Source organism: Chinchilla lanigera, unplaced genomic scaffold, assembly GCF_000276665.1.
Source record: "Chinchilla lanigera isolate Chin_1 unplaced genomic scaffold, ChiLan1.0 scaffold00002, whole genome shotgun sequence".
In the NCBI taxonomy this organism is placed as follows: Eukaryota; Metazoa; Chordata; class Mammalia; order Rodentia; family Chinchillidae; genus Chinchilla; species Chinchilla lanigera.
Window position 1 is genome coordinate 32,854,446 of NW_004955403.1, and position 14,593 is coordinate 32,869,038.

Genomic DNA, 14,593 nt, shown 5'->3' on the forward strand with positions numbered 1-14,593 from the left:
TTTGACAAGAGTTGTCAGACCAAATATTCCAAAATATCAAAGTACTTTAGTGACATACATTGGATATAAAAGGAGACTGTGTCAGTTTAAAAAATCTTTCACAATAGAAATGTAAACTGCAATAACCAAACTACTCTGTTCAGAAAGTTTCCTCTTGTCGTTCCACATCCTTGCCAGTGAAAGAGGTGCTGAGCTTTTCAAATGTTGTTGGTGACTATAGGTAATTATAGTCCTGCATGCTTCAAAAAGCTCAAGGAAAGGATTTTGAATGTTTTCACCATGGATGATAAATACTTGAGATAGATAGGTTTATTCTGGCATAAAGATTATACAGTGTACAAGGGGTGATCAAAAAAATGGCATTTTAAAAATGTACTGCAGTAAGACACATTGCTATCAATCCCCCTCAAAATACTCACCCTCACTTTGAACCCTCCTATCCTATCAATCTTGCCACTTTCTGAAGTTCTGGAAGTCCGCTTTCATGAATGTCTTTGTAAGATGTAATCAAAAATACAATGAATGCTGCTACCATTTGCCATCCAGCACAAAAGCAGCTTAGTAAAACTGTTATGGTGTGTCTGCACCTACTTTATTCACAGTAGTTGGTACTGTAAGACTTCTGGATTATCCTGAGTGTCAAAATAACTATGAAAAGTAAATAGTTTGAATCAATTTAAGACAGAGGCAGCTACAACAGTGTAGATAAAGACACAAGAAAAAGACTTCCAAAACTGTTCTGAAAGTGGAGGAGGGTAATGAAGAGATAGCTGTGCTCAAATTTAGGAGTATTTAGCAGGAAATTAATGGTAATGTGTCTCTGACTGTAATATATATATATATATTAAAATTTTAAACATTTACTATATTTTGATGATACCTCATACACATATAGAAATATCACTATGTCTATATAACTATAATAGTGCGTATTTCTATACACTATTAAACATTAGCATGTTTAATTTTTACGTTTTATATCTCAGTTGAGTATAGACTGCATATACCTTGGGGGCAGGGGAGCATGTGTGATGGGTTCAATCTCCAGTGCCAAAATAAGCAAACTTTAATTTTAAAACATAGGCAAAATTATTCTTTTCAGTTAACAGACTATAACTAATCCCATAATTTAAGTATTCAAAACTCAGATTGAATCTTACCATGACAATTAAGACATAAGCAAATTCAACTTCCACCTCCCTGTCATCCACTGGCCCTGATTATTTTTCAGAGGCAGTAGAAATTCTGAGTTAGCTGCTTTCACCCCTCACTGAGGTTTAGGTTACAAAAGATCTTCTGGCTTGTGACTCGTTGCCTTTGATTTCTTTAGCAGAGTGCTGCCTCCTAATATACTTGCAATCTCAGCCCTAGAAGAAGCAAGATGGTGCTGTTGTCTGCAGTCTTCACCATTTTAGGATACCCTGTGTTCTTATGAGATGGAAAGAGGAGCCGTTTTCCCGCAAGGCCCTCCTAATGGATGCTCAGTGCCTACGTTTCTACTCAAAGGCTTTCTGTACGTGTAAATCAGCCAGACATCTCTGGGTCACCAGCCTCACCAATATGTCAAACAGGCCCACACTCAGTTTAGGACCACCCCAGCGCTCCTCCGCCTCTCCAGCCAGGCACCTGCCTTATAATTGGGGGATATAGAGTTTATTGTCTAAGCCAGGACACTTTTGGAGAGTGCTAAAATGCTAAACCAGATGGTACTTCAGGACAACAGGCACGAAGCAAGGATGTATGGTTACCTTACTCCGCAGCATAATACGATGGGATCAATGCAATAATAAAAGTTTAAGCACTTTGTAGTGAAGACATTATGTAATTCACAAAGGAGTCAAACTTTCTCTCCAATCAAAAGCATTGCTAAATTATTTTCCAGTTGGCATCCATGATAAAAACCATCTTGTTAAGCTGGGACTATTTGTGTTGTGCTGCAGACCGGAGCCCTGACTTGGAAAGGAAATACTCTTTTAGCATCTTGGAAATGTGTTATGTAACTCAGATTTCCTGCAAGGGAGCTCATTTTGCAGCTTGATCAATGCCATAAGGATTTGTCTTTTAGAAATTCTTGAAAAACATTGTGAAAATTGGTAATGATAAACCACAATTAGAGCTGACACGTATCTTACTCTTTTATTATACTCTGCTAAGAGATTTTATTCTTTAGCTCATTTAGCCTGCACAAGTATACTCTGAAATAAATGTCACTTTATTTACTTCTGTGAAAGACTTGGTGGTCAACTAAAAGCCCTCTCAAGACTGAGTACACAAGCCTGAGGACACTGTAATTTTTCATCCTCTAAGCAGCTAAGGACAGGTGACATTTTCTTATAAGTGAATGTGCTCATGGCAATGTGTCATGAAAATTGTGATGTAATATCAGTTACAATAGTGGTACTGAGAATAACTCAACAGGAAAAAAGCACAAAAATGTAGGAGACCTTAAAATGACATATAGTACAGTATTAACTTTCTTGGTAAAAAAAGGCCTAAGAGGGTTTTATTTCAACTATTTATTATATTTCTTATGATTACCATCATTTTGTTGTGTGTATTTCTGCGAAAGTAAATGAACCCACGACCTTGTGCATGCAAGGAAAGCAAATTACCACTGAGCTACATCCTTAGCCCTCAGGAGGTTGTTAATATGTGTCCTTTATATTCTTCCACACTGTGTTTACACACTGTGTTGCAATATTTGCTACTGAATTTGGAGCTATGATATTCTTCAAAAATTGAATTGAAATACTCAAGCAGTCAGTTGTAAAGATAGGACATCTCTTTTAACGCATTCCTTCAAGTGTATGTGGTTTCGCAGGTGTGCTCTGGATAAGGAAAATACTGAATTTTAAAGTAACTTCTACCTAAAAATTATAGATAAAGATCCTGTTCCCACCTAAAGATATTTCATAGTACTCTGTGATGAATTTTCTAAAAGCAACTGCCATTTTTTCTGCCTGTGGTAACAGTGACTTGTATAATACATTGTATATTTTCCTAGTGTTCTCTTCATGATTCATTCTCCTTCAGATCATGTTCATATATTTTTGTTTGGTTTGGTTTGGGTTTTTTCTGGTACCGGGAATCGAACTCACGACCTCACACTTGCCAGGCAGGTGCTGTACTGCTGAGCTAAATCCCCAGCCCCTCATGTTTATATATTGTGATGCAGTCGTACCATCAGTATGACCATTAGTCGAGTGATACCTAAATGGATCTAGGTAAATTAGAATAAAATTAACACTAGGATTTTGGGGCCCTGTACAACACCACATGTGCATACCCGTAGGCACGTTTCTATAATCTGCACATCTGGGGTACAGAGAAATATGAGGAGGAAGAGAGGAAAATTCTTTAAGGTAAGCTTGGTGGTCTCACAGATGGGCCCCTGGGGAACACAGCTGGCTGTCTTCTTTCCTAGAAGAGTGAATCCCTAGCAAGGGATGCTTTGTAAAATTGAGTACAAGGTGCATTCTGATAATTAGCTATTAACTGTATCACTAAAGAAGAGACATTTGTGACAAAATATGGTGGAAAATTTCATAGATACCCACTGTTTTTTGGACCAAATTTTGCTCGACAGTATGCTGTCAGTTTTGCACATTTTGCCACCTAGTGGACAACCTAACACCTACAAGATTTTCTCCTGATGATTTCCACGTTCTTCAGAAGAAGTTGCCCTAACTTCACCTAGAGTTTTTTGGCTCCGTGGTGCTCCTAAAATAGTACCTGGAGGTTAGTACACAGTGTATAGTTGTTATGTAAATGACAAATATTCATTGAGTGTACTACATTTGAAGACTTGTTATGGGGAATTTAATTGAAAATTTGTGTTTCAAAAATTGAAAACAGGTTGTTTTCCAAGATATCTATTACCATATCTCCCTTAGAGTGGTGGGCAGCACGCCAGTCTCATCAAGATAGTTATGATAAATTGTGCTGCTATAAGCATGATTATCCATGTACCACTGTGGAAACAGCCCAAATGCCTATCAATCGATGCATAGATAAAGAGAATGAGGTAAATAGATAAAGACAATGGAATACTACTCTGCCATGAAGGATAAAAGTGAGGTATTTTTAGGCAAATGGATGCACCTTGAGACCATAATCCTAAGTGAAATAAATCAGACACACATTTTTATACATCCTATTATTTTTCTGTTGTGAGAAGGCTTTAGGCAAAGAGTTTATGAACAAAAGTTATGAACAAAAAGTTTATTACAACATAACAAAGAGTTATGAACAAAAAGTTTATTACAACTGGGATCACATCAAAGTAAAGAGCTTTTGAACAGCAAAAGGGATCATTAACAAGTGAAGAGACAACCTATAGAATGGGAAAAAATTTTTACCAGTTACTCCTCAGACAAATGACTGACATCTAGAATATATAAACAACTCAAAAAAATCAGTCCCCCCACCAGATTTAAAGACCAACCCAGGGGCTGGGGATTTAGCTCAGCGGCACAGTGCCTGCCTGGCAAGAGCAAGGTCATGATTTCGGTTCCCGGTATCAGAAAAAAAAAACCAAAAAACCAAAAGAAAAAAAAAAAAAAGACCAACCCAAAATTGGGCATCTGAAATGAATAAGCATTTCTCAGATGAAGAGGTACAAACAGCAAATAAATATATGAAAAGTGACCAACATCGGTGGTCATTCAGGACATGCAAATTAAAACAATTCTGAGATTCTATTTCACCCCAGGAAGAATGGCTATCATCAAGAAGTCAATGAATAACAAATGCTGTTGGGGTTGTGGGGAAAAAAAGAAATCCTTGTTCATTGCTGGAAGCTGTGTAAACCGGTGCAACCACTATGGAAATTAGTACCGGATTCCTCACAAAACTGAAACTAAAAAAAAAAAAAAAAAAAAACTGAAACTAGAGGTTCTATTTGAACCAGCTGTGTCTTTCTGAAAGAGTTAAAAGCAACATATCACAGTAATATATACAAACTCATATTTAAAGTAACAATTTATAATGGCCAAATCTTGGAACACATATGCCTATCAAAAGATGAACAGATAAAGAAAATGTGGTATTTCTATACAATGAAGTAATACTCTGCCATAAAGAAAGATAAACTTGAGTCATCTGTAGGAAAATAAGTGCGCCTTGAGACTATAATTTTAAGCAAAATAAATCAGTCACACATTTAAACATCACATTGTTTCTCTCGTATGAAAAACCCAAAGGGTAACCAAGGAGCATAACGGAGTATAGATATTGGAATGTAGGAAGAACGTGTCCAAACGGAAAGGGGAACAAGGGAACAGGGAGGGGAAAGGGAAAGGGAAAGAAAAGGAAAGGAAAAAAGAATAGAATGGAAAAATGGAAATGAAGCTTTTGTAATTGATAAGGGGAAGAACAGTTGAAGGGAGAGGAGAGGAATGGGAAAGGAAAGAATCAACATATATTATGTGCAGGTGCAAGTTTCCGATGATGAATGTGATCAATATATGTAACAAATATGTACTAAAGGAAAGCAGAGTTAAAAAAGGATAGGGTAAGTGCTGAAAGAGTAGGAATTGAGCCTATTCTGACAGAGGAGATCAGGGATTGTGCAATGTGACAGAAGCAAAGTGAAGGCTTCTGGATCCCATAGTCCCATTCCTGGCTTGAATTTATTTGTTTGTTTCTTTATACAGAAGGGGTTGATAAGGTCCACATTTTAGGGCTGCTGTGTATTGTAAATGAAATGATGAAAGCCCTTAGCAAGATGCTGGGCGTATCATGAGTGTTTTATATGTACTTGTTCCCTAGTCACCCTTAGGCAGAACTTTAAAAATGAGTAGAAATTTGACAATCTGAAAAAAGTGTAAGAAAAAGGCATTTCAGCCTAAAGAACTATTACATTTGAATAAGTCAAGCAAGGAAAGCAAAAAAAAAAAAAAATGCACATATGCATATCTAACTACATATTTTTTCCTTATACAAAATAACATTTCCTGCTTCTGTTTCCAGAAGTCAAAGGTATTAATGGCCTTTAAAAATATTTCTCCTGACATAAAATTATTGACAAAAGCAAAGCCATCATCATAGTTTTAGAGTATTCCTCTAATATATTTTTATAAGGTAAAATATATGATGTTTTACCACCTTAAAATTTAGAATAGAAAAATTTGTTAGGTAATCTGCCTCAAATTTCTTTCATGGGATTATTTTTCTATTCTAAAATCAGGAAATAAATTGTATACAGATGACATATAACAATATGCCAGTAGTTCCTTAAAATAACTTATTCTTGCACTTGCCTACCATGTGTGAGACCTTGCATTCAATTCCTAGCACCAAGGAAGAAAGAAAGAAAGAAAGAGAGAGAGAGAGAGAGAGAGAGAGAGAGAGAGAAAGAGGGAGATAAAGAAAGGTTATTCTTATTCAAATCAAGCTGATCTTAGATTAGCAATATATTAACACATTTTAAATAATGCATTGTTGATATTCAAATCTTACTTTTATTACCTGAAACTGTATCTATTCATTATATAGAATTCATTTATGTTGCATAGAATTGAAGTTTTTCCCAAAGTTCATAATTTTTAACCAGTTTTCACACACATCCAAACAAATATTAATTCAAAGAAAACAGCAACTTTATATTTAAGTGGAGTCAGTGTCTTAGTCATTTTCTTGTTGATGACACAATACCCAACACCCTCAACTGAAAGGAGAAGAGTTTATTTAGCTCACACTTTGTAGAGGTTTCAGTCCATAGTCTGCTGGCTCCAAGGCAGGGTGGGATGGCAGAGGGGCATGGCAGAGGAGAGCTGTTTCTGGCACGGCAGACAGGAAGCAGACTACCATGAAGGGAAGAACAAGGGAGGGAATAAGCCCAGGCCAGGCCAGTGACCTGCCTCTTCCAACCAGCCTCCACCTCCTAACACCAAGTCAAGTATAAATGCTTATAAGTCAATCACCTTCCAAAAACCCTACTTATGGCTCTGAAGAAGCCAAAACATTCAGGAATAAGGGAGAAGCAGTAGCTCAGTAGCAGAAGACATGCCTAGCATGTGCAAGAACCTCAGTTCATACCAATCTTTAAACACTGAAAATGAATGCTGTAACACAATTGCTTCCAAGGTGGTTTTTGACCCTTTGAAATGAAAACAGGTTCAAGTAGCATTTTCATAAGTATTATAATTTCTTATGTATCTTTGTGGTTGAATATAACATTAATATGCACATACAAAACAACACATACACAAAAACCAAAGTTTTGTGTGTATGATACAGAATAACGCTTTAATTATGTTTCAGGGTATGTGAAATCATTTGCTTTTCTCAAATGTATTCCCAGGTCTAGGTCTACAGCATTTATTTGAAGCAGCTACATATCTCATTTTCATAAGGGTCCCAAGAGGCAATAGTCATATATTGTTATTTCAGCCTTCACAGAGGCAATACAGTACAGAACCCTGTACTATAATAGAGAACACAGAACACTCACAATTTCAGTTCCTGTTACATTGACAAGACTCCTGCAGGTAAGAGATTTAAACATCCTTTTTTCATATAAGGTTAGTGCCCATTTTAATGGAATAAGAGGATTATTTCTGCTGCACTGGGGGTAGGAAGTTTGGGGTGTGAGTGTGTGGGTTAGGTGTCTTTACTCTCGTGCTGTGCTGTTCAGAGACTCCTTAGTTGGAATAAACCTAGCTCTATAATCCCAGTATTAATATTTACTATAAAAGCCATTGAGAACACACATTATATAGACAGCTTGACAAAAAGCATTTAAGGCACATATAAAAACTATGAAGAAAAGGTAGGAAATTGATTTTCACAGGCCCAGAGGCTGTGACTTTCAATGTCAACAATACAGTAGGATTTAGATTTGCTTCACACTGTGATGACTAAAGAATCCTTAGCTCACCCATCTCATAGGAACAAATATATCACTTTCAAAATAAATAGGAATTTTAAAATTCATTTGTCTTAATAAGCACATCCTATGTGGGAAAAAATGGTGACATTCACCCAAATATTCACATACACAAATTATGGAAATAGGACAGAGCATATAACCTCTAAAGCTGCAGGGTTTCAAGTAGCTAATTCTTCCAGATTTTAAATGTTAATGTTTGCAGTTTAAATATAAACTGTCTAATATTTAAAAACAATAAATCACCTTTTTGTTTTTGCTATAAAATATAAATATCATAGTGAATTATATTTTATAAAAGTGCATTATTTATAAAAGGCAGTTTCATATGACCAGATACGAAATGTGAGTTACCTCTTATGGAAGGTTATACCAATGTTTTTATTGTGATGTTTAATGATTTCTTGGAAGTATGCATTTGTTAATTTCCAACCCATAGCTGGAATTAAAAGCAAAATGTTTAACCCATAGTTAACTATTCTTTCTTGGCTTAATTGGAATGAATTCTTGGTTTAATTGGAATGAATTATTATTTCTTATCATATAGTATGATGATTTCTAAAATACAACTTACTTTTGTTGTTTTATGTATTGCTGATTTATGTATGTTGAAACATTTCGGTTCAAAATACCTTTGTTTAAATGCCAAAAGTAATATTTGCTGCTTATGGTGTTACTGTTTGATAAAGGAGAAATATTCCCTTTCTTCAAAGTAAAACATCATCAACTTGGAAAAACTGTAAAACGACTCAGAGAACTAAATTTTATGGAATTGGAAGTGTAATTTCTTAATTGTATCTGCCCTAATAAATATTATGGGACCCTTTTGGCTAAGGTTGCCTTAAGTGGTGTAATGTTCTTTTAGAAACTCAGTCTTTTTTTCTCCTACTGTTTTCACATCCACAGTGTTCTGGCATATGAATAAATCACATCCTATCTCAATATCTAAAGTATAGAGCCAGAGGTTCCAAACAATAAGAATCACTTAGTCTTTAACAGTAATATGTCTGAATAAGGGATGGTTGTCTTCTTCTGGGCTTTGTTGCCCCTGGCCTTTGATGTATTTTCTCATTAATATCTTCTGTGACTTTCACTACAATTTAGCGGATCAGTGGCCTTGCGGGCTGGGGACCACGTCTCGGGCCCACTTCCTCTCGCTCCAGGTGAGTTAGGCAGGAGGCTATGTGAGGGAGAGGCAGGATTCCGGGACCTTGTGCGCGCAGAGCGCTGAAGGCCTTGCCGGGCGCCGCTCTCTCAGTCTTGCTATTGCGCGGCATCTGCAGGCTGGGAGCGGGGTGGGCGTTTGCGGATTTAACGTTGCAGGGAGCGGAACAGTGCCTTCAGTCTCCTGTTCCAAGACCTCGTCCGCGCTCTCCGGAGAGAAGCGGGCTAGGAATTCAGACTGCGGGGTACTGGACGACAAAGCTGGAAGCAATGTCTTGAATTGTAAAGAGGGTCGGCAGCCTTCCTCACTCTCCTGGGAAAACCTTTCCCAAGCCAGGGTGCTGGACCCGTGGCAAGTTCTTGCAACTTTCCTGAGCGGTGCATTTTGTTGAGAGATGATTAACCCGGACCGTGAGGCCGGCTTCCACCACTCCGGGGCACTGGGGCTCCCGCCGTAGGGAGCGCTCTGCCGGCCGCCCTCGCCCGCGCAGTGTCCCTCGAGGAGAACCGGCGCTGCCCGCCGCGTCTGCGAGGCGCCTGCTGGAAGCTGCCCACGGCGAGAGCGGCTTCGCCACCCGAGGTCTCTTTTTCTAAAGTATTCTGTAACCAGAGGGAAACGCTCTCGCTTCTTCGCAGGGAGCGCGGTTGGGCGGTTTGCCGGCGCTGCTGCGTTCTGGAGTAGCTTGGGTTTTGAAATAAACGATCAAGGTGATTCTTCCCCGAGCGAAAGGCCGGGCCTCCGCCCCCTCTCCCGGCCGGGGCTCGGTTCGCTGCGGCGATCGCTCCCTCCGCCCGCTCGTCCTGCGCTGCGGGCCCGCGGGCCGTGGGGTGGGTGCGCTCGCGGTCAGCCTGGAGGTCTGACGTCGAAGCCAGTGAAGAGGCAAGAGGCCGAAACCCCTGCGTCCCGGATGGGAAGCCCGGGGGAGGCGCGCGGCTGCGAGGACTCATCCCCTGGCCGGAGCGCTGGCTCCGAGCAGCTTCCAGCGCAGCTGGGCACCCCGGGTTTGGGGTCGGTAGTCGCCCGGTGTCACAAGCGCAGGAACCTGGAGCTTCTGTGGCCCGGGGGGTGGGCTCTCCCGCTGTCTCCGACCACGCAGTCCTAGGCATATATACTTAGGGGGCTCGCCGCGAGATTTCCAGCCGCACTTCTCGCCTGGAATTTGTCCAGCAGCGTTGCCTAGACAGCTCCGTACACACGCCGGCGCTTTAATAGACCCTTAGAAAGCATAAGCAGGAAAAGTTCTAGCAACCCACAGCGCCTGTTCCCCAAGGCTGCATTTTTGCCTCACAATCAGAGAATGCAAGGGCTCATCCTCCTCCTCACTGTGTGTGTGTGTGTGTGTTTGTGTGAGCGGGCGCGCGCGTGTGCCCGGGGGGACACCGAGCCCCTCAAGGTTAAAGTGAAAAGCTCAAGGTTACATAAAGCTTTGGTAAAACCGTTAAACCCTAAATCTCGATCCCTTCTCTTGCTTCCGGGCCCCTTCCGTCTTCCCGCCTGGAAAATCCATTCTGTTTTAGAGATGTGAGGCCTGAGCCTGCTGGTAAAGAAGGATTCGATTGCGCTGTCAGTGCAGTTTATCAGTATAACTGTGGTCTGATCATCTCCAGTCATGGCCCCAGGAATGTACTTCACATCCCTCTCGCATTCTACCTCACAGAGTGAGATAAGAGGAATCTCCTATCAGGGTTTAGGCACCCAGCCGCTGGGCGTGGGTTACCTGCACCTAACTGAACATGGAGAGGAATTCGGCGCGGAGCCCAGGACTGGCGGAGACGTGGAATGGAGCTTAGAGCAATGCTCTGAGGAAAATAGCCAGGCAATCAACTTTCACCTTCTCCTAAGCTATTAGACAAGGGACTGGTTTTTGTCCATCAAGTTCTCCCCTCGGGCAGAGTTTGATGTTATTTTGATTACATCTCACTATTCAGGTTATTTTAGGACAAAACAAACACTACACATTTGGAGTCAATGCAAACTGAGCCATTTCAGATCCTGTAGCTATTAGTTCCTGTAGTTTCCTGTGTGTGTGTGTGTGTGTGTGTGTGTGTGTGTGTGTGTGTGTGTATTAAATCTGGGATAGAGTGTAAGTAGCCCTCAATTCATTTCTGAAGTGGAAAGCCACCAAAGTATCTCTCACCTTTTATCTCTTTCAAAAGATCTCTGTCTTAACAGATCTCTGTCTCCACCACCCTCTCTCCCTGTCCTCCTCCCCTCCTCCCACTCTCTTTCACCCCGATTCCTCCCTCCTTCCCATTCTCTGAGTAGAAGAGAGAGAAAATCCAACCTTCAACTGTCAACTGTTTTCCAAACACCAGATTAATGTTCCCCAGGACCCGGTAGTAACATGACCTTTCTGTTTTCAGATATGTTTTCCAACATGTAATCGTTTGTTTGTTCTGTCTCTCAGTGTGGAATAAGAAAAGCTGGCCAAAGGGGGTATGGAGGTAGAGGCTCTGTTTTGTTCCCTCCTCAAAATGCTCAAAGATAAAATGCTTTTTATATTTAGGAAGATAACCCCAGAGGAAAAATCCACAACACTGATACTGAAAAGAAACCCAGGCACCGGAGCAGCTATTTTAATGTCAACATCTCCCAAAATGAGAATCTAAAAATTTGATTTTTAAAAAATCTTTTGTAGAAAGGGACTCCTTGTGGGCTGGTAATGCCCTTTATCTCCATCTAAGCAGTTGCATGGGCAGTGCTTTTAAAAAGTAATTTATCATATCATTTTAAAATTCATAGTAAATTTTTACTTAGGAATTTGCCCCCTTTGGACTATTAAATTTAAATCAGCATGCTTTTAAAATCTGAGAGAAAAGAAACCTCTAATATATGTATATTATTGCTTTCTAAAACTGTTATTCTTAGTAAATTTTAAACCACCAATATATTTGTTAAATTACACTAAAAATCTAACAATAGTTAAACTGCAGAGTAATAGATTCTGAATCTATTACTGAAATGAAAAATATTTCTATCAGTTATTTAGATTAACATTGAGCCATTGTTTCTAATTTGCAAGAGTTTAAATCTTGCTTCAAGAAATACATCCCCAATAGATATTTGATTTTTTAAAAACCTTTTCCCTCCAAAAGTACTTACTTAGACTAACTTCGATTAGAAAATATTTTATTTCAAACGAAAAATTTTAAAAGTCGAACCTGAAAGTGAATTTCTGTCACCAGAAAGATGCTGATTTTAAACTTGCTATTCTTTCACCATAACATATTATTAGGCTACTTTCATGGTGATTAGATATTCCACCAAGAAACCGAAGACTAAATTGATCTCACTTAATGAACAGATTTATTGGTGGCATCAGTCTCATAATGGCCCCACCGTGGCTCTCTGATCCTTATTTGGTTCTTTCTCCCCCTCCCCTTTCTGCTTACCCCATTTGCCCTAGCCTGTCCAGTTTTAGAGAATCATGATTCCTAGTCCAAGAAATCACTTCCTGATGACCCACTTTCTCACTGCTGCCTCCCCTTCCTCGCTTTCCTTCTGTAAGGGACACATTGTCACCCCGCACTGCTGCCAAGTCTTCAGCAAGCTTGGAGGCTTCGCTGCTGTACTTTATAGGCCCTTCCTCGGATTTATGACAAGTTGCTGTGCTTGGAATGTTTGTAGATAATAAACAGCTAATCCATTTCTTGCCTAATGAACTACCTCACCCGCGTACCAGTTTAACACCCGTAACTAGCTCCAGGATCAGTCTGCGCCAGCGACGCGGGTGGAAGGGGTGGGTGCGAAACCTCCCAGCACTGCCCGCATTAAATCACTTCTCACTAATCTTAAGTCAGCAGAGGGGATCCCCCACTTTTCCAACACTTCCCCCTTATCAGCTGGGACTTGCTCCCTTCCGCTCCTCTCTCCACAGCCAGAAGGGATGGATCCCAAAATTGCTCTTCTTGGAGTCAGGAGGGGAGCCCAGGTGGCCCCAGAGCCGGTCTGCTGCCCCTCGACCCTGGCGCTCCAGAAGGACAGGGCGCTCCTGGGGACAGGCTGGCGGCGGCCGCAGCTCCTAATTCGGCCCCTTGGGCAGCTCACACCCTGGCTCTGTGAGACTTCGCGTGGCTGAGAAGCAGATCCCTCCTGACCTCTGCGGCTGCAGCGCGCTCGGCGAAGGTCTTCCCGTTGGGAGGCAGGATGGGTAGCGGGGAAATAAACCTTCTAGTTAACACTTCAGAATCCTGGCTGAAGTAAAGAAACAAATCGTGTGTTCAAACTCCCAAGAGACCCGGAAAACGCAGAGGATCTGCCAAAAGCATTGCAAGAACAGAGGAAACCCTCGCCCGGGAGGGAGCGGCTCTTTTGTACACACCACGTCGGCTGCACGTGGCCTCTGTCAGTAGCTGGGGCCCGGGTGTGAGCAGGGCGGCAGGGGCCCGCAGGGCCTCGGGAGCACCGAGGAGTCCACTGCCTCTTCCGTGAGCCACAGAGAGGACTCCTGTTATCCCGAAGGGCCTTCCCTTTCCGAGAGCACCCTTCTCCCAGTGGGAGTGGAAACTGCAGGTCCACGGGGACTAATTTTCTCTCCTACTAGAACCGTTTCCGTGTGCCGCTTTTCAGGGTTTTGAATGGAGAGAGCTCTTCTGCTTAGCAGTTTCAAAAAATTAAGTTTCAGAGGATTAATTTTTATGCTACGTTCCAACTGATCTCTGCTTCAGGACCTCTACCCTCCAAGAGCCTAAGGAAATATTGTTAGAAATACGCTCTGCATCCCTGTTCCACCCAACTAGGTATGATTTCAGGGTTTTATTTTTGTTGTTGATGTTATTAAAAAAAAGTAGATGAAGGGGCTGGGGATTTAGCTCAGTGGCAAAAAGCGCCTGCCTGGCAAGCGCAAGGTCGTGAGTTCGGTTCCCGGTACCAGAGAAAAACCAAAAAAAAAAAAAAAAAAGTAGATGAAGATATTTTGGGTCAGTATTTATTTTCTTAGGTGGACAATTATTCCCAAACCTGAGATAGAGAACACTTTAATCACTGTCAATTCCTCTCACTTTTAACTAATCTCAGTTGGTAACTCCCATTTTTCAACAGGCAAGGGACTCTTCCAACCTATTCACAAATATTTATTTATTTATTTATTTATTTAATGTCTACTGTTTTAGGCATTGGGATAAAGCAGTAAACACACACACACACACACACACCCCTTCCCAAGCTTCTTTTCTAGAAGGAAGGATCAGGCATCATCTATCAGGACTTATTTCAGGCTAATACCGCACTGTGAGTTTTCACGGAAGCCTGAAACACTCCCAGCCACCTGGCTCAGAGCTCTGTGTCACCTAAGAGCTTTCTTTGTGTTGTTGAAATCATACTGCCCTCCTCTTCCCAACCTTTTCACAGTGCAACTGATATGCTTAATAGCAGATAACAAAACCCCCTCTCCCCTTCTCCTCAGAGCCCGTTTTCCTTGAAAGCTGTAGGGAGAAAGGCACTTCTTGTCACTCTCCAGGAGTGATGGTCATTTTTCAACCCCCAGAGTCACCAATTCAATATTGTTAGGGTTCACTAAGGCATCTTGACCCATTAAATCT